Source organism: Somniosus microcephalus, unplaced genomic scaffold (genome assembly GCF_052327205.1).
Source record: "Somniosus microcephalus isolate GS21.2 unplaced genomic scaffold, FLI_Smic_1.0 unresolved_chr1, whole genome shotgun sequence".
In the NCBI taxonomy this organism is placed as follows: domain Eukaryota; kingdom Metazoa; phylum Chordata; class Chondrichthyes; order Squaliformes; family Somniosidae; genus Somniosus; species Somniosus microcephalus.
This window is the reverse complement of record NW_028225179.1, coordinates 41,793,252-41,816,470: the sequence shown is the minus strand read 5'-3', so window position 1 is coordinate 41,816,470 and position 23,219 is coordinate 41,793,252. Positions and strand designations below refer to the sequence as shown.

At 44.8% G+C, this 23,219-nt stretch overlaps 2 non-coding genes across 2 annotated transcripts; both read left to right on the top strand.

Annotated features, from left to right (window-relative positions):
• Nucleotides 1-19,929: 19,929 nt before the first annotated feature.
• trnat-agu (transfer RNA threonine (anticodon AGU)) lies at nucleotides 19,930-20,003 on the top strand. The gene has a single exon. It is a non-coding gene; the product is annotated as a tRNA-Thr (tRNA).
• Nucleotides 20,004-22,443: 2,440 nt separating this feature from the next.
• trnas-acu (transfer RNA serine (anticodon ACU)) lies at nucleotides 22,444-22,525 on the top strand. The gene has a single exon. It is a non-coding gene; the product is annotated as a tRNA-Ser (tRNA).
• Nucleotides 22,526-23,219: the final 694 nt, after the last annotated feature.

The following is a 23,219-nucleotide window of genomic DNA, read 5'->3' as shown; positions in this document are numbered from 1 at the left end:
ACAGCGATTTATTTGTACTTCTTGCAATTTAGTATACTGTATTCGCTGCTCACGATGCGGTCTTCTCTACACTGGGGAGACCAAATGCAGATTGGGTGACTACTTTGCAGAACACCTCCGTTGAGTCCGTAAGAGTGACCCCGAGCTTCTGGTCGCCTGTCACTTTAATTCTCCACTCCATTCCCACTCTGACCTCGCTGGACTCGGGCTCTTACACTGTTTCAACGAAGCTGAGCGTAAGCTCGAGGAACAGCACCTCATCTTTCGATTAGGCACTTTACAGTCTTCTGGACTCAACATCGTGTTCAATATTTTCAGACCATAACCTCTGCCCCTATTATTTTTCTCTTGGCTTTTGCCTCTCACATGGCAGCTGTTGATGATTCTGCCATTGCCATTTAAACCAAATCTAGACTCATCTTTTGTTTCTAACTTGTCCCATTACCATCTCCTTTCGCCTTCTACCACCATCCCTTTTGTCATTTAATCTCTCCTGCCTTCCATCCTATCACAGACCTTCCCTTTTGTTCTTTTCTCCCCTCCTCCCTTTCCCTGCCTCTGCACTTGCTTAATAATCTCTCTTCTTTAACTTGTTTCAGTTCTGACAAAGGGTCATTGACCTGAAACGTTAATTCTGTTTCTCGCTCCACGATGCTGCCTTACCTGATGAGTGTTTCCAGCATTCTCTGTTTTTATTTCTGATTTCCAGTACCGGGTCATTCTGCGTCTGTTAAAAATGGATGTGCTCTCAGTCCCGGATCATTCTGTGTCTGTTTAAAAGGGATGTGCTGTCATTCCCGGATCCTTATGCATATGTTTAAAAGGGATGTGCTGTCAGTCCCGGATCCTTATGCATATGTTTAAAAGGGATGTGCTGTCAGTCCTGGATCATTTTGAGTCTGTTTAAGCTGGGAGTGCTCACCGTCCCGGATCACTCTGTGTCTGTTTAAAAGGGATGCTCAAAGTCCCGGATCATTCTGTGTCTGTTTAAACCGGGAGTTCTCACAGTCCCGGATCATTCTGTGTCTGATTAAACTGGGAGTGCTCAAAGTCCCAGATCATTCTGTGCCTGCTTAAACCGGGAGTGCTCACAGTCCTGGATCATTCTATGTCTGTTTAAACTGGGAGTGCTCACAGTCCTGGATCACTCTGTGTCTGTTTAAACCGGGAGTTCTCAAAGTCCCGGATCACTCTGTGTCTGTTTAACCCGGGAGTACTCACAGTCCCGGATGATTCTGTGTCTGTTTAAATCGGGAGCGCTCACAGTCCCGGATCATTCTGTGTCTGTTTAAAGCGGGATGGTCACAGTTCCAGATCATTCTGTGTCTGTTTAACCGGGAGTGCTCACAGTTCTGGATCATTCTGTGTCTGTTTAAACCGGGAGTGCTCACAGTCCTGGATCATTCTGTGTCTGATTAAACCGGGAGTGCTCACAGTCCTTGATCATTCTGTGTCTGTTTAAACTGGGTATGCTCACAGTCCCGGATCATTCTGTGCGTTAGTCTTTTTAAAAAGAGTGCTTTTTCAGCTGGGATGCCCGAGTTGTTATGCTGTTGTGTTCAAAGATCCATTAGTTTTCTCTGCGCAGGTGAGATCCCAGCTCGCAGCGCCCCTGTTCATTAATTGGAAATGTGATCATCTTTTCCTAAATCCACATCCCAGTAACAGTAGAAGATCAAGGGGCAAAATGGAGGGAGGAACTTAACACAATCACTATCAGTAGAGAAAAAGTGTTAGGCAAACTTTTGGGTCTAAAGGCTGACAAGTCCCCTGGACCTGATGGCCTGCATCCTAGGGTCTTAAAATACGTGACTGCAGAGATAGTGAATGCATTGGTTGTTATCTTCCAAAATTCCCTGGATTCTGGAGAGGTTCCAGCGGGTTTGAAAACCGCAAATATAACTCCCTTATTCAAAAAAGAAGGGAGACAGAATGCAGGAAACTATAGACCAGTTAGCCTAACATCTGCAATGGGCAAAATGCTCGAATCCATTATTAAGGAAGTAGTAGCAGGACATTTGGAAAATCCTAATACAATCAAACAGGTGTTTTATGAAAGGGAAATCATGTTTGATAAATCTATTAGAGTTCTTTGAGGAGGTAACGAGCAGGGTGGATAAAAGGGAACCAGTAGATGTTGAGTATTTGGATTTCCAAAAGGCATTCGACAAGGTGCTACATAAAAGGTTACTGCATAAGATAAGAGCACGTGGTGTTGGGGTAATATATTAGATAGGATAGAGGATTGGCTAACTAACAGAAAACAGAGAGTCGGGATAAATGGGTCATTTTCAGGATGGCAATTTGTAACTAGTGGCGTACCACAGGGATCAGTACTGAGGCCTCAACTATTTTCAATCTATATTAATGACTTGGATGCAGGAAGCGAGTGTATTGTAGCCAATTTTGCGGATGATACAAAGCAAGTTGTGAGGAGAACATAATGAGTCTGCAAAGGGATATAGATAGGTTAAGTGAATGGGCAAGAATTTGGCAGATGGAATATAATGTGGGAAAATGTGAAGTTATCCACTTTGGTAGGAAGAATAGAAAAGAAAAATATTATTTAAATGGAGAAAGACTACAGAATGCGGTGGTACAGAGGGATTTGGTTGTCCTCGTACATGAAACACAAAAAGTTAACATGCAGGTGAAGCAAGTAATTAGGAAGGCAAATGGAATGTTGGCCTTTTTTCAAGGGGGATTGAGCATAAAAGTAGGGAAGTCTTGCTACAACTGTATATGGCGCTGGTGAGAACACACCTCGAGAGCTGTGAACAGTTTTGGTCTCCTTATTTAAGGAGGGATACACTTGCATTGGAGTCAGTTAAGAGAAGGTTCACTGGGTTGATTCCTGGGATGGAAGGGTTGTCTTATGAGTATGAGTAAAGTTTGAGCAGGCTGGGCATATACTCATTGGAGTTCAGAAGAATGAGAGGAGATCTTATTGAAACATATAAGGTTCTGAGGCGGTTGGACAGGGTAAATTTAGAGAGAATGTTTCCCTTCATCAGGGAATCTAGAACGAGGGGGCCTAGTCTCAGCATAAGGGGTGGCCCATTTAAGACGGAGATGAGGAGGAATTTCTTCTCTTAGAGGATCGTGAATCTTTGCAATTCTTTACCCCAAAGAGCTGTGGAAGCTGAATCATTGAATATATTCAAGGCTTAGATAGACAGATTTCTGAGCAACATGGGAGTCAAGGGTTATGGGGAGCCGGCAGGAAAGTGGAGTTGAGGCCAAATATCGGATCAGCCATGATCTTAGGAAATGGCGGAGCAGGCTCGAGGGGCCGAATGGCCTGCTCCTATTTCTTATGCTCTTATGAGGGTAAAGGCACTTGGTCGACGGCTCGTTTATCTAGGAGTATGAATTTCGCTTTGGGATTTAAAAGTTGAAATGCAAGAGGTCCCAGGTTCAAATCCTGGAGACGCCCCATTTATTATTACTGGTTATTCTTACAGCATATCGACACTTTCGAAATAACATTCCTTTAAATAGAAAAACGCAGATTTCGCAACGTTTTCCCCACATTGTCCGAAATTCCCGAGCTTTAAGGGAGCAACATAAAAACCAACCAGCCAGGTAAATGAAAAGGCTTTGCGTTGAAATCAGCTCTGTGACGCAATGGAGATCTCATTGGACTTGTGAATCAAGATTCAGCATTGACAAGTTATGGGTTCGAGTCCTGTTTCAGGTCAGGGCTCGACAGGGAGATTATGCAGTAAAACTTCAACTGGTTATTGATGTCCTTCAGAAAGGGAAACTGCCGCCCTCACACTTCCTGTTACGCAAGTGACTCCAGTCACAACCCACTTTCCCTCGGAGCTGGATTGGCGAACCGCTCTTCAGAAAGAAACTCACCATCTGCTCAGGGCAACTCTTGGAAAACATCTTTAAAAGATGGTTAAACTAAAGTCAGTCTGCTGGGCGCTCAGACAGGTTTCACACTGGACACGTGCAGCCAGCTGACAGACAACGAGTTACTGAAAGTAATGACGGGCAGCACAGCACCGCCTCCCACAGCTGATCAGCCATTCTTTCAGACCGGTTCAGGAAGAGAGCTTGAAGCAGCGGCGCTGGGAGCAGGATTCGCATCTGCGCAGAACACATGACGCTCGATTTCATGTCCAACGCCTTAAACACTCGGTGATCGCAGCTGCGAGTGGCCGGTGCAACGGCTGTAGATCAGACTGGGTTGGGTAATCACAGGAGCTCTGTCAGACTGCATGTTCTTTCAGACAGGTTTCTAACTGGGCACTTGCGCGGATCTGTGCGGACATTGCCTTGTTCAAACAGAGACGTTTTGCCTGCCGTGCTAGACCCGGGTTCGATTCCAGCCAATGCAGGATCTTCACATTTTGCTTTCTGCACCCCTGAGAACGGCTGAATTGGGATAAACTTATTGGGATACATTATCGTCCTAATGAACTGTCTGAGTGGAGCAGTGCGGCGCTTTAGAAGACAGTTACAAAAGGCAAAATTGTTTCGCTCTCAAGTGCTGCGCTCTGCTCGCAATTGAATTGGACCTTGAACCCGCTCTGGACATTAATCTTACTGAAGCAGAGTGTGACCGCGGTGTGTCTGTCAGCGGATAGGTGACGAGGTTCGGGTTGCTGTGGGTCGCTTTCAATCGAGGCTGTGACACGATGCAAGGGGGAGGGTTGCTACGAGGTCTGGAATACATTGCCAGTCGGGAGCGGGACAAATCGAAAGGAACCAAAAACAGAAAACCCAGTCAGTAGATTTGAGGATCTGTCGATCCGCTTTGGGAAAGTGAATCAGAGCAGAATGAAGGACGAACTGTCCGACTGCCCAGAAGCGATCAAGGCACAGCTCGGTCGGCGCGTTCCCCTGGTTTACGACGCTGGAACATTCCTCACACAAAAATTATTCAACCCAGTGAAAAAAATTCTAACAGCCGATAATTTATTCCACCGATTGAAGGAATGGCGAACATGGTTACCGAGTGATGGTGGAAAGTTTATTAACTTTGTTCCATTCTATCGAATTTTAATGAACTTTGACCTTTTCTCATTTTATAGACTGTATTTGAAGGGTCTCGGTAAAAATGTTCAGTGTTTCTGACAGCGGGGTGTGGGTGAGCAGCTGGTGAGTGTAACAGACTCAGGGCCGGATGCAGGAAGCTCTCTGACAGTCTCTCTCTCTCTCTCTCTCTGATGGGGAGATTTAATTGACAGCTGGAGGCTGTTGGTGGTTTGATTAATGCAGGAAGTTCCCCCTAAACCCTGTTATGATTGACAGCTGCAATCCACTTGTATCTCCAGGACAGAAACATGAACAAATGTTAATCAGTCCCGCATCATTCTGGAGTGACGAAGGGTCATCGACCTGAAACGTTAACTCTGTTTCTTTCTCCATGGACACTGCCTGGACTGCTGAGTTTTTCCAGCGTTTTCTGTTGTTATTTCGGATTTCAGCCGCAGTATTTTGCTGCTGCAGTTGACGAACAATGACTATCCCTGTATAGAGTAACGTGAAACCCTAGCATGTCATCGGCTCTGTAGCGCAATGGATAGCGCATTGGACTTCTAGTTGAATGATTCTGGGAAACGTCGTTCAAAGGTTGTGGATTCGCGTCCCACCAGAGTCGTTATTTAATCAGATTCCGGTGGTGAAATTTTGCAGCAAAGCCACAACTGGTTCATTGAAGCCCGTCAGAGAATGGGAATGGCCAATGAGATCGCCTGAATTGTGATTGAAGAACAGGCCAGCTTCAATCTGCGCACCTACTTGAAATATTTTATTCATTCCATTATACTTTTCTGAATTACGTTCCCTGCCGCCTCAGTCATTATTTCTTTCTTTACCATTTTCTGCTGGTGTTACAGGTTAGATCAGCAGTGGCCGTTCAAGGAAGCCTGCGAAATCTATCAGGGAAAAGAGAGAAAAAAGAAATAGTTAGGAAGAGATAGAGAGATACATGCAAAGAAAATGACGGGTTTATGGTTCAAGTCCTGCGACTGTGCGGAGTTTCAGGTGGAGCTTGGGGGAGATTCCTCCCGTCTCCTGAAATCCACGAACTATTCCAAGACTTGAGCACAAAAATCTAGGCTGACAGTTCAGTGCAATACTGAGGGAGCGCTGCACTATCGGAGTTGCCGTCTTTTGGATGAGATGAAAAACCGAGGCCCTGTCTGGCCTCTCAGGTGGACAGGAAACACTATTTCGACAAAGAGCAAGGTAATTATCCCCGGTGTCCTGGCTAATGTTTATCCCTCAGTCAACATCATTAAACAGGATATCTGTTCATGTCTGTTTGTTGGATCTTGCTGTGCGCAAATTGGTTGCCGCGTTTCCTTCATTACAACAGTGACTGCACTTCAAAAGTATTTCATTGGCCGTAAAGCGGTTTTGGGACATCCTACATAAATGCAAGACCTTTTTCTTTTTATCTTCTATACCCGGAACCAATAGGCTTAGAAGTCAAGCAGTGAAACTGTATTTGCAGAAAGGGTTGTGAGACTGTGGAATGCACTGGCCCAGAGCAGCAGATTTCAAACAGAGTATGAAAACCTGCAGCGTGTGGGAGGAAGGGGAGAGAGAGGCAAGAGAGCCACATATAAGTTCACATTGGAAACCACTGGCCCTGAATCAGCTTTAAATCCCCCACTGTATTTGAACACGTTTATTGTCATATTGATATATTGAAGCATTTGAGCAATACAGGAGATTTAACGCTGCCTCTGGTTAGATATATTTATGCCAACCGCTGTGTTTAGGCTCTACCCTGAATGTTTATCTCCAACCTAGAATCAGTTTATAATCTGGAGACAAGTTTTCAGCAGCCGGTGAACAGGGAGCAGATGCGGAGGTTGATTCTTGCCACGACAGCTTCCCGTGCAAGAGCAGGAAATGTAGCACCTGCCCTTTGACCTCCTCCCTTCCCACCGTCCAGGGCCTGAAACACTCGCTCCAGCTGAAACACCGAAGTCCTTGTACTTCTTTCAATGTAGTAAACTGTATTCGCTGCTCACACCGTGGCTCTCCTCTACATTCGGGTGACCAATCGCAGATTGGGTGATCACTTTTTGGAACACCTTCATCCAGACCACAAGCGTGACTCTGAGCTTCTGTCCTCGGCCTCCTACACTTTTCTAATAAAGCTCAATGGAAGCTCGAGGAACAGCACCTCATCTTTTCATCCGGACTCAATTTCAGCTCATCAATTTCAGTTCATCAATTTCAGTTCATCAATTTCAGTTCATATCCACTGTTCCCATTTTGTGGACAGCAGCTGTTGGTAATGACTCTGCTGTTGCCATTTACACCTCCTCTGGATCCATCTTTTGTTTCTTTGCTTCTCCCAATACCACCCCTATAGCCTTGCACCATCACCACTTTTGTCATTTAATCTTTCCTGCCTTCCAGCCTATCACAGTCCTTCCCCTTGTTCTTTCCTCCGCTCCCCCTTTGCCTGCCATTTTATTTGCTTAAAACCGGTTACATTTCTAACTTGTTCCAGTTCTGATGAAAGCTCATCGATCTGCAATGATAACTCTGTGTCTCTCTCCACAGATGCTGCCTGTCCTGCTGAGTGTTTCCAACATTTTCTACTTTTATTGCAATATTCCTGCTGTTTATATTCATTATCCTGCAGCGTACTCGTACTGTTCTCAACATCTTCTATTACAGTTAAATATCAGAGGTGTAACATTATTTTAATGACTGATGCGATTCTTTTAGACATGTGGTCACACGACAAACTGAATATCACAAAACCAGCGCAATAATGATTGCGGAGGTGAAACACATGGTGCAGGGTCAGTGATTGGAGAATTTGCAGTCATGCAGATCTAAATGTATCGACTGGATTCTTGCACCAATGACTATTGGTACGAATGGGACATGTGACCCCCATCTCTGGTGGGTCTGTCCTGCCGGTGGGACAGGACATACCCAGGGATGGTGATGGAGAAGTCTGGGACGTTGGCTGAAAGGTGTGATTCTTTGAGAAGGGCTCCTTGAGTATGCCTATGTCAGGTTGTTACTTGACTACTCTGTGGGGCAGCTCTCACAAGCAAGTGAGCAGGACTTGGCCGGGTCATTTGGGTAAGGTTTTAGACCACACCTAGAGCACTGTGAGCAGTTCTGAGATACCACACTTCAGTAACCATATGTAGGATAGGGTGTACCTGTAGGTTTTAGTAAACATTATTAAGAAGTTTAATATGTGAAGTTGAATGTTAAAAGCCTACATGCCTGTATAACATGACGACTGGCTGAGAGAAAAGCAGGATGGGAAATTATGCCAACCTGACTGAAACTGCTGTGTTTTCAATTACTGAAGTAACGGAATGTAGTGCTAAGTTTATGGAGGCTGGTGGGGAAGAGGATTTCAGTAATATTATGCTTAAACAAACAAGAACTAGAGAAAGAGATAGAAGTTGATGATATCCTTCATTGGTACAGCTATAGGATGGACAGACTGTTTAGAAAACATTTTAAGAAATGTTCTGTGAAAAGTGAAGGGTACTTTTTTGTGCACAGAAAGAGACCTAGTGGGATTAACAAGGTCATACGATGGCAAACGAGGGAAGCAATACTTTTATCAGGTGTCAGAGGGTTAATTACTACCCTGTAGGCAAAACGAGATGAAAAAGGGTATAAAGATACAGGTTTTGAACACAGAAAGTAGCGCGCACCGCGTAATTGGAGATTGGTAGCAGCTTCATTCAACAGAACACAGCAAGAACCCAAAGAAGCGCGCTTCAGTCAACAGAATACAGCAAGATACATCAGGAGACTGCGCCACAGTCACTCGGAAGGAACACCAGGGTTCAACGAACAGACTGTGACTGTCATCTTGTTAAGTATTACTTCTTTCTACTGGAAGTTTAATGCTTAATAATCCTGTTTTATTATACACAATGGCCCTGAAATTAGGATTGGGGGCTTGCCGCGTGTGCAAGCCCCCGATCTGCACTCACCCTGAGCACCGACATCTGAAGCCCGGGCCTGCTTGCATTTCCTGTCACAGGCCCGGTTCAGCTGTCGGCACGATGTGATTACCTGATCCAGCGGCGTAGTTAGTGCGATGTGCCGGCTGGGATCAGGTGAGCACCGTGCAGCCAATCAGGGGAGGGGAAACTCATTCATGAGTTTGACAGGAAGAGCTGTCAAACTCATGAAAAGTATGGGCTGCCAAAACACTACTTTAACTTTAAATAAAATTTTAAAAAACATCCCACTGATTATAATAACTATAAATAAGATTTTTAAAATGTTTTAAACAATTAATCAATTTTTTGAAAAAAATAAATTTTTAAAAAATAGGGTCTGAAACTGAACTTACCATCCTGTAAATCCTTTAAAAATAACAAACCTGTGGAAAAAAAATTCTACATTGTACTAAAAGACCACTTACCTGAAAAACTAAATACTTACGTCTTGTTTTTCCAGGCGTAAAGACCGGAGGCCTTTACACGCGCGCAATTCTGAAAAAAAAAAGGAATTTTACTGCGCACGCACTGCCTGTGCAGTCGCGCGCGTTCTGCCTCTGTACCCCTTCGTTCAGAGGACAGGAAATGCCGGTTTTCCCCGCATGCGCTGTGCATGCTGAAAACCGGCATTTCCTCCAGCCAGACGCGTGAGTACCCCGGCCGTACTCACGCGTTTGGAACGGAATTACTGGGCCTTTATACCTGTACCCAGAGTGGTTTGTGCAGTCACGGACAAATTATTATAAGAGCTTTTGAAAGCTACACATAGAAACATAGAAACATAGAGATAGGAACAGGAGTAGGCCATTCGGCCCTTCGAGCCTGCTCCGCCATTCAATGAGATCATGGCTGATCTTCGTCTGAGATCATAGCTGATCTTACCAGTTCAGTACCCCGTCCCCGCCTTTTCTCCGTAACCCTTAATCCCCTTAGCCTTCAGAAATATATCCAATTCTCTCTTGAAAATATTTATTGAATTAGCCTTCACAGCCCTCTGTGGCAGGGAATTCCACAGGCTCACCACTCTTTGAGTGAAGAAATTCTTCCTCATCTCTGTTTTAAATGATTTGCCCGCTATTTTTAGACTGTGGCCCCTGGTTCTGTGCTCCCCGGCCATTGGAAACATTCTCTCTGAATTCAGCCTGTCCAGGCCTGCCATAATTTTATATGTTTCGATGAGATCCCCTCTCAATCTTCTAAACTCCAGTGAGTACAAGCCCAAACTATTTAATCTCTCTTCGTAGGTCATTCCCGCCATTCCAGGTATCAGCCTGGTGAATCGCCGTTGCACTCTTTCCATGGCAAGAACATCCTTCCGCAGATGGGGCGACCAAAACTGTACACAATACTCCAGATGCGGTCTCACCAGCACCTTGTACAGCTGTAGTAAGGTATCCCTATTCCTATACTCGAACCCCCTTGATATGAAGGCCAACATACCATTTGCCTTCTTGATCGCCTGTTGCACCTGCATGCTCTCCTTCAGTGACTGGTGCACAAGAACACCCAGGTCCCTCTGCACTTCCCCATCTCCCAATCTATTGCCATTTAGATAATAATCTACCCTCCTGTTTTTACCCCCAAAGTGGATAACCTCGCATTTATCCACATTATAGTGCATCTGCCACGTATCCGCCCATTCCCCCAACCTGTCCAAATCGCACTGTAGCCTCCTGACATCCTCATCAGAGCCCACCCCTCCTCCTAGTTTAGTGTCGTCAGCGAATTTGGAAATATTGCATCCAATTCCCTGATCCAGATCATTTATATATATTGTGAACAGCTGGGGTCCCAGGACAGATCCTTGCGGCACCCCGCTGGTCACTGCCTGCCACTCCGAAAACGAGCCGTTTATTCCAACTCTCTGTTTTCTATCCGCCAGCCAGTTCTCTATCCACGTTAATACTTTGCCCCCAATCCCATGAGCCTTAATTTTGCATGATAATCTTTTGTGTGGAACCTTATCGAAGGCTTTCTGGAAGTCAAGGTACACCACATCCACTGGCTCTCCCCCATCTATTTTACCAGTTACTTCCTCAAAAAATTCCAGCAGATTAGTCAAACACGATTTACCCTTTGTAAATCCATGTTGACTCTGTCCGATCCTTTCCCCATTTGTCAAGTGCTCCGCTATTTTATCCTTAATAATGGACTCTAGCATTTTGCCCACAACCGACGTAAGGCTTACTGGTCTATAATTCCCTGCTTTCTCTCTACCCCCCTTTTTAAATATTGGGGTAACATTAGCTACCCTCCAATCCACGGGTACTGTTCCCGAGTCAATGGAGTTCCGGAAGATGATCCTTAGAGCATCTGCTATCTCCAGGGCCACCTCCTTAAGTACCCTAGGATGTAGTTTATCAGGCCCCGGGGATTTGTCGGCCTTCAGTCCCCTCAACTTACCCAACACCATATCCCTAGAGATACTAATTTCTGTCAGCTCCTCCCTCTCATTAGTCCCTATGTTTGCCGATATTCCTGGGAGGTTATTTGTGTCCTCCTTTGGCCTATTGGCCTTGGAGGGAGCGCAGTGTTGGTTTACCAGAATGAAAACCGGACTGCAAGGGTTAATTTAGGAGGAGAGATTACATGAATTACGGTTGTATTCCAGATAATTTAACGGTTAAGGCTAGATTTGATCGAAGTTTTCAAGATATTAAGGGGAACAGATAGTATAGATAGAGAGAAACTATTTCCACTGCTTGGTCAGTCTAGGACTAGGGGGTATATTCTAAAAATTAGAGCCAGGTCTTTCAGGAATGAAATTAGGAAACACTTCTACACACAATGGGTGGGAGAAGTTTGGAACTCTCTTCCACAAACGACAATTGATGCTGGATCAAATGTTAATTTTACATCTGAGATTGATAGATGTTTGTTCACCAATGGTATTAAGGGATATGGGCCAAAGGCGGGTATATGGAGTTAGGTCGAAGATCAGCCATGTTCCCATTGAATGGCGGAACAGGCTGGAAGGGCTAAATGGCCCACTCCTGTTCCTATGTTCATATGTTGTATAAAGTTCTGCTTAGACCATATCTGGAGCACTGCGTCCAGTTCTGGGTACCGCACCTCAGGAATTATATATTGGCCTTGGAGTGGGTGCAACGCAGATTGACCAGAATGACACCGGGGCTAAACAGGTTATATAATTAAGATAGTTAGGTTACTGTCCGTTCCGCTCTGTAACACACTGACCTGTTACCTGTTTCCAGATATTGTCGCTCATTTTCACCATTGGATGTGCTGCAATCCGCTGACAACAGACGTTTAAACCGAGCAAGATTTCAGTCCTGGCGGTGAATGCTGCTCCTGACGGATTTCCCGGTCTCCAGGCGCTGGCGGGGATTGGAAAGCTCTTGTGTCACACTAAGTAAAGCTAGAAGTCATCAATATAAGATAGTCACTAATAAACCCAGTAGGGAGTTCAGGAGATAGTTAGTTATTCAAAGTACGTGCTACCATAAGGAATAGTTGAGGTAAATAGCATTGAAGCATTTCAGGGGGAGTTAGGTAAGTACATGAGGGAGACAGCAATAGAAGGATATGCTGAAAGTTAGATGATGTGGGCTGGGAGTAGGTTCGTGTGAAGCATAAACGCCGGCAGAGACCACTTGTGCCGAATGGCCTTTTCCTGTGCTGTACATTCGATGTCAAGTGTCTGAAAGATTCATAGATCCACACCTGCTTTAGGCTCCAGATTTTAATGCAATTATTTTCACGAAGCCTCTTAATAGCCTCGCATCCTTGTCTCTCGCCACCTCTGGCGGATGGTCAAACTCCCCGCAGAAACATTCTGCCCGAGCCGTCATCGTGGGATTCTTTCATTTTGCGGTTTTGAAACAGGACAGAGACACAAATCTGTTTCCTTCTTTGACCCTGTGATTCGCTATTCTGCGGGTATGAGAGAGAGAGAGACAGAGAGAGGGAGCGATAGGGACAAACAGAGAGACAGAGAGAGGGAAGGAGGAAAAGGGAGAGACAGAGAGAGAGGGAGAGCGAGAGGGACAGACCGGGAGAGAGATATAGACATCCTTGTCAACCTATGTAATTGTTATCCCCAGCAGTTTGTAAAGATGATCAATGGAAGGACGTGTATTTTATCGCTTTTCCCAACTTCAGAATGACCCAAAGCGCTTTACCGCCAATTGTGTTAGAACTTGGTGTTCCCGCCCTGGACTTGGGAAACTACAGCCAATTCGCAACAGCTTCTTCCTCTCTTTCCCCCCCCTCTCTCTCTCAATCTCTCTCTATTTCTCTTTCTCTATTTCTCTCTCCCTCTCTCTCGCTCTCTCTCTATTCCTCTCTTTCTATTTCTCTCTCCCTCTCTCTCGCTGTCTCTGTCTGTTTGTTTCTCTCTCTTTCTCTGTCTGAATCTCTATCTCTATCAGACGGTGTCCCTCCTTCTTTATAACTGAACAGCGACATGCAATCGCAGCCTGTCCTGGGGTGAGTTACTATGGGGAATCACTGGGACCACAAGCTCCCTGTAAGGTCTCCTCCTTAGATGGGAAGCCTGGAGAGAGAGGCAGACGCGTGCAATGTTGAAACGGTGAATAATGGCACCTTCATTCGTAGTTATTTCTAACATCTTATGATGTTCTATTTGAGGTGCTGTGCACTCCAATGACTCGCTATCTCTGCACCTGTTTCTTCGTTTCTCCCTCTCTGTGTAACTCTCTGTCTGTTCCTCCTTCTCTGTCTCTCTCTCTGTCCTTATTTCTGCCTCGTATTCTGTTTCTCTCCCTGCTGTCTTGCTCTCTCTCTGTCACTATCTTTCTATCAGACTCAGATTCATTCCCTGTCTGTGTGCCTGTCTCTCCATCTCTGTTTCTCTATCTATCCAGCTCTGCGTGCGTGTGCAGCTGTGTTTGGATTTGTGTGTGTGGATCTCTGTACACATGAACAGGAGTAGACCATTCAGCCCCTCGAATATATTCCGCCATTCAATTCTGTCATGGCTGATCTGTATCTTAACTCCATTGTTGCCGTAACCTTTAATAACCTTGCCTAACAACAATCTATCGATCTTAGTTTTGAAATTTCTCTGCTTTTGCTTCTCACTCTGTCTATTTGAATTGCTCCGCAGGTCAGGAAGTTTTTGCAGGGAGAGGTTTTAAATGCTCAGACTGGAAGGAAGTTTAGAGTGGTGCTCCTCAGGGGTCGAAAGTAGGACCGCTGCTCTTTTTGATGAAGATGAATGAACTTGGGTTTAGAGGGCATAATTTAAAATTTTGCAAATAATACGAAAGACGGTAATGTAGTAAACAGTGAAGACGATAGTAACAGACTACAGGAGGACATATTCAATCTGGTTAAATGGGCAGACACGTGACAGATGAAATTTAACGCAGAGAAGTGTGAAGTGATATATTTTGGTAGGAAGAATGAGGAGAGGCAAAATGAATTAAATGGTACAAATTTAACGTGAACAATTATTGACGTTAATCGGCTCCCTCTGGAGATCACTGGCCATGAAACTGGTCAGAAAGCTCTCCCCTGCATTTTATTAACCGGCTCTAAATGGCACAATCTGTAAGTGGACGCAAGAACAGGGAGACATGGGGTGTGCGTACACAGATCTGTGAAGCGGTCAGGACACGTTTAGAAGGCTGTTAAAAAGCACGTGGTATTCTGGGCTTTATTAATAGAGTTCAAAAGCAAGGAAGTTATGCTAAAACTTTAAAAACAGTGGTCAGGCCTCATAAGGAGTATTGTCTTCAATTCTGGGCACCACGCTTTAGGAAGAAAGTCAAGGCCTTGGAGAGAGTGCAGAATAGATTTACTAGAATGGTACCAGGGGTGAGGGACTTCATTTATGTGAAGAGACTGGAGAAGCTGGGATTTTTCTCTTTAGAGCAGAGACTGCCAAGAAGAGATGTGATAGTAATATTGAAAATTATGAACGATTTTGATAGAGTTCATCAGGAGAAAAGTTTTAAAAATGTCACATTGAAGGTGATGAAACTTCTCCAGGCACGGACGGGGGTCGCACCCATGAATCTTCGGTTTATGAGACCGACGCCTTACCACTTGGCCACCGTGCCATCAGTAGTCTTTAGTTTCGCGCCTCCTGGGTAGCGAATTCTGAATCATTTCAATTAGGTTGAAATAGCACAGCTACAAATGCACAAAAATAAAGCGGGACAGTGGAGCGGGCAACTGTTCCACCTCATTCGCATGAATACTTTCATAAAACCTTTCACAGAAACATTGAATCATACATCACAGAAGGAGGCCATTTGGCCCATCGTGCTCTTGAAAGCGCTATCCAATTAGTCCCAGCTCTTTCCCAACATACCCTGCAAACATTTCCTCTTCAAGCATTTATACATTTCCCTTTTCAAAATAACTATTGAATCTGCTTCCACCACCCTTTCAGGCAGAGCATTACAGATCATAACAACTCGCAACGTAAAACAATATCTCCCCATCTCCCCTCTGGTTCTTTTGCCAATGAGGAAATTGTGAGGGTGTCGGTTAGTTCCTTCAGTAACACCTAGAATGCACCTTCACTGGTTGGTTTCCCTTTGTTAATTGGTACTTGTTTCTCCTGTTTATTACTTAACTGCCTTTCATCTGGTTTATTGGTTTCACCTGTTTTTGCTTGTATTTAAGTTCTGTGGTTTCTTCCCTCTGTGCTCAGTCCTGACAAGGGAATCAGTCTTGACAAGTTGCTCTGTCTTGACTAGGTGCTCAGTCTCGACAAGCCTGTTGCCCTGTGGTAGCTTGCCTTGACAAGCCGGCTGACTTAGTAGTTGCTTGTCTTGAGCGCCTATGTCTATAACTGTTTATCTGTGTTATGTTTTGCTTGTATTTGTGATCTGTGGTTTTTCCCTTTGTTCTCGGTCTTGACAAGGTGCTGACAAGTTGCTCAGTCTTGATAAGGTGCTCAGTTTTGCACAAGCCGGTTGCCCTGTGGTAGCTTGTCTTGAGCTCAGTTTGGACAAGCCAGTTGCCTCATGGTAGCTTGTTTTGAGTTCCTATCTTGACTAGCCATTTACCTATGTCTTAGTTTGTCTTGAGCTCCTATGTTTTGTAACTGTTTACCTGCGTGATTCTAGTAAAGTACTGTTACTTAAGACTGCATATCTGCTTCTCGCCTTGTCTGTCTGCACTTGGGTCCAGAACCAGCCTCGCCCGGACAGCACGGCCCCATGTCTACATGGCCCCGTGACAGCAGCCCTGACAGAAATATTGGATAGGCGGAGTTGGTTTTTTGGAACGGAGGGGGCTGATGGGAGACTTAATTGAGGGTATAAAGTTATGAGGGGCCGAGATAGAGTGGATAGGAAGGAACTATTTCTCATAGCAGAAGGATCAATAACCAGGGGCATGGATTAAAGTAATTGGTAGAAGCATAATCTGTGGCACCATGATCGTATAGTGGTCAGTACTCTGCGTTGTGTTTGCAGCAACCTCGGTTGGAATCCGAGTCATGGCACAACTTGCTTTACATCTTCTGTCCCTTACGGCACCTGCTAATAAAACTCAGAGAATCATCATTATTTATTAAAAGGAGAAATCTGTCTTGTTTGTGGTGAAACCTATTTATTCCTTCAAAATCCCACACTCTCATATACCTGCGCTTTATTCTCCATAATTCACACTCGCCTCTTCCAGCTGTTTCTTCCTTCCACAACCATTAGCCCTTCTTCACTTTCCTCCTTTCATTTCATTGTCACTTTCCTGTGGTTTTCCCATAATCTGACATTCACTTTTACCAACTTAGTGTCAGCTGTGGCTCAATGGGAAGCACACTGGCCTCTGAGGCAGGAGGCCGTGGGTTCAGATTCATCCTACAGGGACTAGAGTATATTAATCCAGGCTGCCCCTCCCGTGCAGTACTGAGCGAGTGCTGCACTGTCGGAGGTGCCGTATTTTGGATGTGACGTTAAATCGAGGCCCCACCTGCTCTCTCAGGTGGATGTAAAAGATCCCATGGCGCTATTTCGAAGTAAGAGCAGCGGAGTTATTCCCGGTGTCCTGTCCAATATTTATCCCTCAATCAACATAACAAAAACAGATTATCTGGTCATTATCACAATGCTGTTTGTGGGAGCTTGCTGTGCTCAATATGGCTGCGGCGTTTCCCACATTGCAACAGTGACTACACTCCAAAAGTACTTCATTGGCTGTAAAGCACTTTGAGACGTCCGGTGGTCGTGAAAGGCGCTATATAAATGTAAGTCTTTCCTTTACTTACGACGTTAAATTTTCTCTGCTGCCACCGCTGTTCCTGAGGGCGCATGTCCCATTCGCACCAATGCACATTAGTACCTTGAAACTAGTCGACACATTTAAATCTGTGGGACTGCTCGACAGACAAGCACTGCGAAAGCGGGGCCTTTGTTAACAGGGAAATCGACAGGGACCCGATTGTTCACGAAATTTCATTGGGGAATCTTGTGATAGAGTGCCTGTTAACTGAAGAACTGGGTTTTTTTCATGCTGGTTGGCGCTTTTCCCAAAACTGTTGAGGTGCATGTGTGACGGGCAGCGCTACCTCGCTGCGATCGAGGGGTTAAGTGTGAAATATTGGCCCGCTAGTGCGGTGCGGTGCAATAAGATCGAAAGCGTTCCGCCTTAATCTTAACAGGCCTGTTGAAGTGTGCGATTTAAACAAATAAAGGATAAGTGAAAAGAGCGCTAGTGGGTGATAGCAGCGATTACAGGAGGTTGGCCATAATTGAAAGGTCTTTGAATGCCCGTGGCACGGGACGCTGTGTTCTTTATGAAGTGCGGGAGCAGAATAAAGTTAAACAGAAATAAAATGTACAGACTTGGTGCCAATCAGAAAACTGCGCTGGTCTAAGGTCGATAAAAAGTTTGAAATTAAATTCATTTTCAAAGGATAAAGTTAAAACTTTTTTTCCAGCTTTTCCCGTTAATCTTTCAAGTGGTGTAAAGCCCGTGTAGATTGGAGTTCGCGCTCAGCTTCTCCCATCGATGCGAAAATGAAACAGGAGGAGGCGAGGATTGCCCCGAACAGCAGAGCTGGGCACTGACTCTGTTTATATTGCTGCAGGAGATGTTCTCTTCCTCTAAAGATTCCCCTCACCATTAAAACGCTTGTTATATCTCACAGCCTTTAAATGGACGGTTTTATAACATGTTGGAGAGCTTTCAATCAAACAGCTTTTAATAACTCTGCAAAAAGACGAGGTTAGGACTGGAACTGATAAGATATCGATCATAGAGTTAACATCAGAATCAGGCTCATTGTCCAGTGAGGCAGGAAACTGCGAACAAGTTGGAAGGGAATGTAAGATTGAGGGACGGAAGGGAGGAAGGAGATCTCGATTCGATCTTCATTCCATTGCAGCTGGGTGGAATATTAGTTTGAGAAAGTGGGAGAATTTTTACCAAACAGGGAGAGAAAAGATTGTCTAACTTGGGGACTGTAACATTTCCAGGCCACGTATCTCCCAACTAGATTAGCAATCCCTCGCCTTAACCTCTCACTAACCTCGATCTACCTTTATTATCCAAAAGGAATCATCCAAAAATCCCTTATATTTCAGTATTTCTGTTTCCAACCGGTAGAAACAACCTTTAATAAAGTCCCTTTACCGCATGTCCTGTCCGTGCTTCCAGGTTGACAATGTGGAAAATGTGGAGCAGGCTTCTGGAAACAAACGGATTCACATATTTTACCTCACAGTTTCGGCACATCTGTGACTGAATTCCCGTTTTTATTCATAAAATTGCCGTTTTCTTCCGATATACTGAACACAGGTCTGCACTGATTTTCTGGCAGTTGTTATTTGAAGACTTGTGGAATGTCTCCAGGCCGAGGAAACTGGTTCTATTAAAAAGTCTCTCATTAATTGATATAAATTCCCTAAGCGAGAATCACAGCCCTAGACCAAAGAGCCGCTGACCCTGCTCTGAGTGTTTAATCTCGGCAATGACGATTTCACTGATTTGGAGATATGTAATTTGCTACGAATTCATAAAATTGAAAAGAGCCGCAGCGATCATCATTACAATAAACTAAACCCTCCGATATTTTAGAGGAGTGTAAGATGTTGAGAACAGTATCGAAAATTGTGCAGGATAATGAAAATAAACAGCAGGGATATTGTGTTCTGCTCCCACATGACACAGATCAGCCTCAACCTCTGCTCCCTGCCCGCCGGCTGCTGAGACCTTGCCTCTAGATTATAAGCAGATTCTAGGTTGGAGATAAGTATTCAGGGTAGAGCCTAAACACAGCGGGTGGGTCCAAATATATAAAGCAGTTATTTTAGACCAGCGACCTCGTTACAAATTATATATTGCTCAAAGGCATCAATGTATGAACATGACATTAAATGTGTTTAAATATAGTGGGGGGATTTAAAGCAGATTCGGGGCCAGTGGCTTCCAACGTGATCTTACCTGTATCTCTCTTGCCTCTCTCTCCCCTTCCTCCCACAACCTGCCGGTGTTTATACCTTGTTTTAAATCTGCTGCTCTGGGCCAGTGCATTCCACAGTCTCACAACCCTTTCTACAAATACCCTTTCACTGCTTGACTTCTCTGTTTGTTAGTTATGAATCACCTTGAGGTGCAATGGTGGCGTTTGTGACGTCAAATTAAAAGGCGGCCGATTGGAAGCACGTTGGGGTCAACGTTTCTTTTTGCACAGAATTGAACCTAAATCATTCAAGATGGAATATTGTATTTGCTGCATCACAACAAACAAAATCTTGTTATGAATGTTAGCTCATTAGTTCCCCAGTGTCAGAGGAAGAATTTTCTGATCCCCTCATTTATTTAATGTAAGACACAAACACAGGTATTCATTAAGAATCAACTCACAGATTGACACTGAGATAAACGCAGTGAGAGATACAGACAGCATCGGGACACAAGGCGGACAAGAGAGATGGTTAAATGCAAAACGGCCTCAGATTCCAGCAGTCAGTGACCGGTAGCTGATAGATATCAGTGAGTGGAGACGAGCGACGAGGCCTAATTTGGCTCCGTGGCTTAGCTGGTCAAAGCGCCTGTCTAGTAAACAGGAGATCCTGGGTTTGACTCCCAGCGGGGCCTTTTTCTTCTTCTTTATCACTCTCCAGGGGTGAGTTTATTCTCGTGTGAAAGGGCTACAATCCTCTTAAATGTGACTGCGGCTGCATCAGTTCCCACCCTGGATAAAGGCTCCAGTCGCTATGGGACGTGGGTCGAATTCCACCGCTGTCATAATTTCTGGCAGTGCTGATTTTGGCCTTCCCCAAAAATCCATCTTTTCTAAGCAGTGCCGTGCATTACTTTGCTGTGGAAAGAGCAGAAGAACAGCAGTTGTTGTGTGGCGCCGTGATCATATAGTGGTCAGTACTCTGTGTTGTACCTGCAGCAACCTCGTTTGGAATCCAAGTCACGGTATAACTCGCTTTATATATTATGTTCTCTGTGGCACCTGCTGATACAACGCAACAAGAAATCAATCATTACTACATGAAACAAATATTATTTGTTGGCGGTGAAAACCTATTTACTCCTTCAAAACCCCGCGCTCTCACATGCCTGAGTTTGATGCTCCATATTTCAAACCCACCTCTTCTCCCAGCTTTCTTTTCCTTCCACAATCAATAGCCCTCCTTTTCTTTCCTCCTTCTATTTCTTTACCACTTTCCTGAGGTATTACCTTAACCTAACATTCACTTTCAACTACTTAACTTCAGCAAACTTAAGTTTGCTCTGCGACAGTCGTTGTTCCTGGGGGGACATGTCCCATTTGCACCAATCTCAATTGTTGCTTTGAAACCAGTCGATACATTCAAACCTGCAGAACCGCTCGACAGACAGGCATTGCGAAAGCAGGGCCGGCCTTCAGAAGCAAAATAGCCGGATTGCACACGGAATTTCCTTGGCCTAATGGATAAAGCGTCTGATTTCGCTGCTAATCATAATCGGGATTGTTGTCAGTCACGGATCATTCTGTGCCTATTTAAAATGGGTGAGCTCACAGTCCCGGATCATTCTGTGTGTTAGTCTTTTTTAAGGGAATGCGATTTCAGCTGCGATGACCGTGTCCGTTCTATCTCCCACACTTCTGCCCTCACCCCTGACCCTCCCTCCCGGAACCATGATAGGGTTCCCCTTGTCCTCACCTTTCACCCCACCAGCCTCCACATTTAACGGATCATCCTCCGCCATTTCCGCTACCTCCAAAATGATCCCACCACCAAATGCATCTTCCCCTCCCCTCCCCTTTCAGCATTCCGTAGGGACTGCTCCCTCCGAGACACCTTAGTCCACTCCTCTATCACCCCCAACAGACCTTCCCCTTTGCCTGGCACCTTCCCGTGCAAGCGCAGGAGATGTAACACCTGCCCCTATACCTACCCCCTTCCCACTGTCCAGGGCCCCAAACACCCTTTCCAGGTGAAACAGCGATTTACTTGTACTTCTTGCAATCTAGTATACTGTATTCGCTGCTCATGATGCGGTCTCCTCTACATTGGGGAGACCAAACGCAGATTGGGTGACCGCTTTGCAGAACATCTCCATTCAGTCCGTAAGGGTGACCCCGTGCTTCCGGTCGCCTGTCATTTTAATTCAACGCTCCATTCCCACTCGGACCTCACCGTCCTTGGCCTCTTGCATTGTTCCACAGAAGCTCAACGTAAACTCGAGGAACAGCACCTCATCATCCGATTAGGCACTTTGCAGCCTTCCGGATTCAATATCGAGTTCAACAATTTCAGATCATAACCTCGGCCCCTATTAACATTTTTACTTATATTTTTTTCCACACCTTTGTTTTGGGTTTTCCCTTCCCCCCCTTTCCCTTTTTTCTCTCTCCCACATGGCAGCTGTCTCTCATCCTGCCAATACACTTCACACCTAATCTGAGCCGTCTTTTGTCTCCACTGTCCTATTACCATCTCGTCTGGTTTTGAATACCTCTTAATGTCTCTTTACTCCTTTTGTTCTATCGCAGCCCTGCCTTCGATCTATTTGATTTCCTTTCCAGTTTTAAAAAAGGGCTCACCCGAAACGTCGACTCTAATTTCTCTCCACAGATGTTGCCAGGCCTGCAGAGTTTTTCCAGCATTTTCTGTTGTTATTTCGGATTTCCAGCATCTGCAGTATGTTTCTATCGTACGAGTTGTTAAGGTGTTGTGTTCGAAGTTGCATTGGGTTTCCCTGCGCAGGTGCGAACCCAGCTCGCTTAATTCGAAATATATCAATCTTTTCCTAAATCCACTCCTTTATATGAGGTGTTGCGCTGGATTTGCTCACAATCCTCCCCACAACTTCTTGACGACAGCAAACTTTTTCTTCTCTGTTCTGAATTTGACATCAAACCGATCATTTTTGACAGTCCCTCACCTGAATTAACGGACGGCCTTTTGCTTACAGAGCTGATTGTACATTTTCAACATTGTAGATCTGGGTGCACGGGCAGGACAAATGGTGAAGCGGAATTTCTTGCAGATTAGTTCTGTTTGGATATAAAATGTAGTAAACGAAATAACTGACGGCAGACGAGGTGGCCGAGTGGTTAAGGCGATGGACTACTAATCCATTGTGTTCTGCATGCGTGGGTTCGAATCCCATCCTCGTCGTTTATGTTAAATGTTTGATGTTTGACACCTTCGGTTCTTTTGACATTCACCTTTAACGTCATGTCCAAATTCACCTTTTGCTCCCAAGCCTGATTAATTTAGCTTATGTCATGTCTCAAGTTACCAATATATACTTTAAAGGGAAAACATTTGTCGGTCTATGGAGAGTGGGACTAATTAGATAGCACTCTCAGAGACAGTTTACTTCAGTACCGTCAGAATCTGAGATTCCAGTACTTAATGAGTTTCACACTTATATGTCGGCGGCTCGTTGGTCTAGGGGTATAATTATCACTTTAGGCATATCACAGCTGAATTGTGATAAATCCCAGCTTCAAATTTTGGTCGAACCCCACTAGATTTTAGTTAAAACTCAGCTTCTTACAGCCAATCGACATTGTAGAAAACATAAATACTTTACTTAAAAACATGTGATTTTGCTTCGTTTTTACCCTATCTTTCTAAATCCCAGAGCTTCACAGGAGCAACTGAAAAGAAACCAACTGAGTAAAGTTAAAGTGTCCGTCTCTGTGTTTCATTGGACGTCTGACACCCGTGTTCGATTCTGGGCAATGCAGGATCATTACATTTTGCTTTCTGCACCCATGAGCTCGCCTGAATTGGGATAAACTTACATTCAGCGTCAATCTTCTTGAAACACCTACTGCCCGGAATATTAGACAGTGCTGCTTTG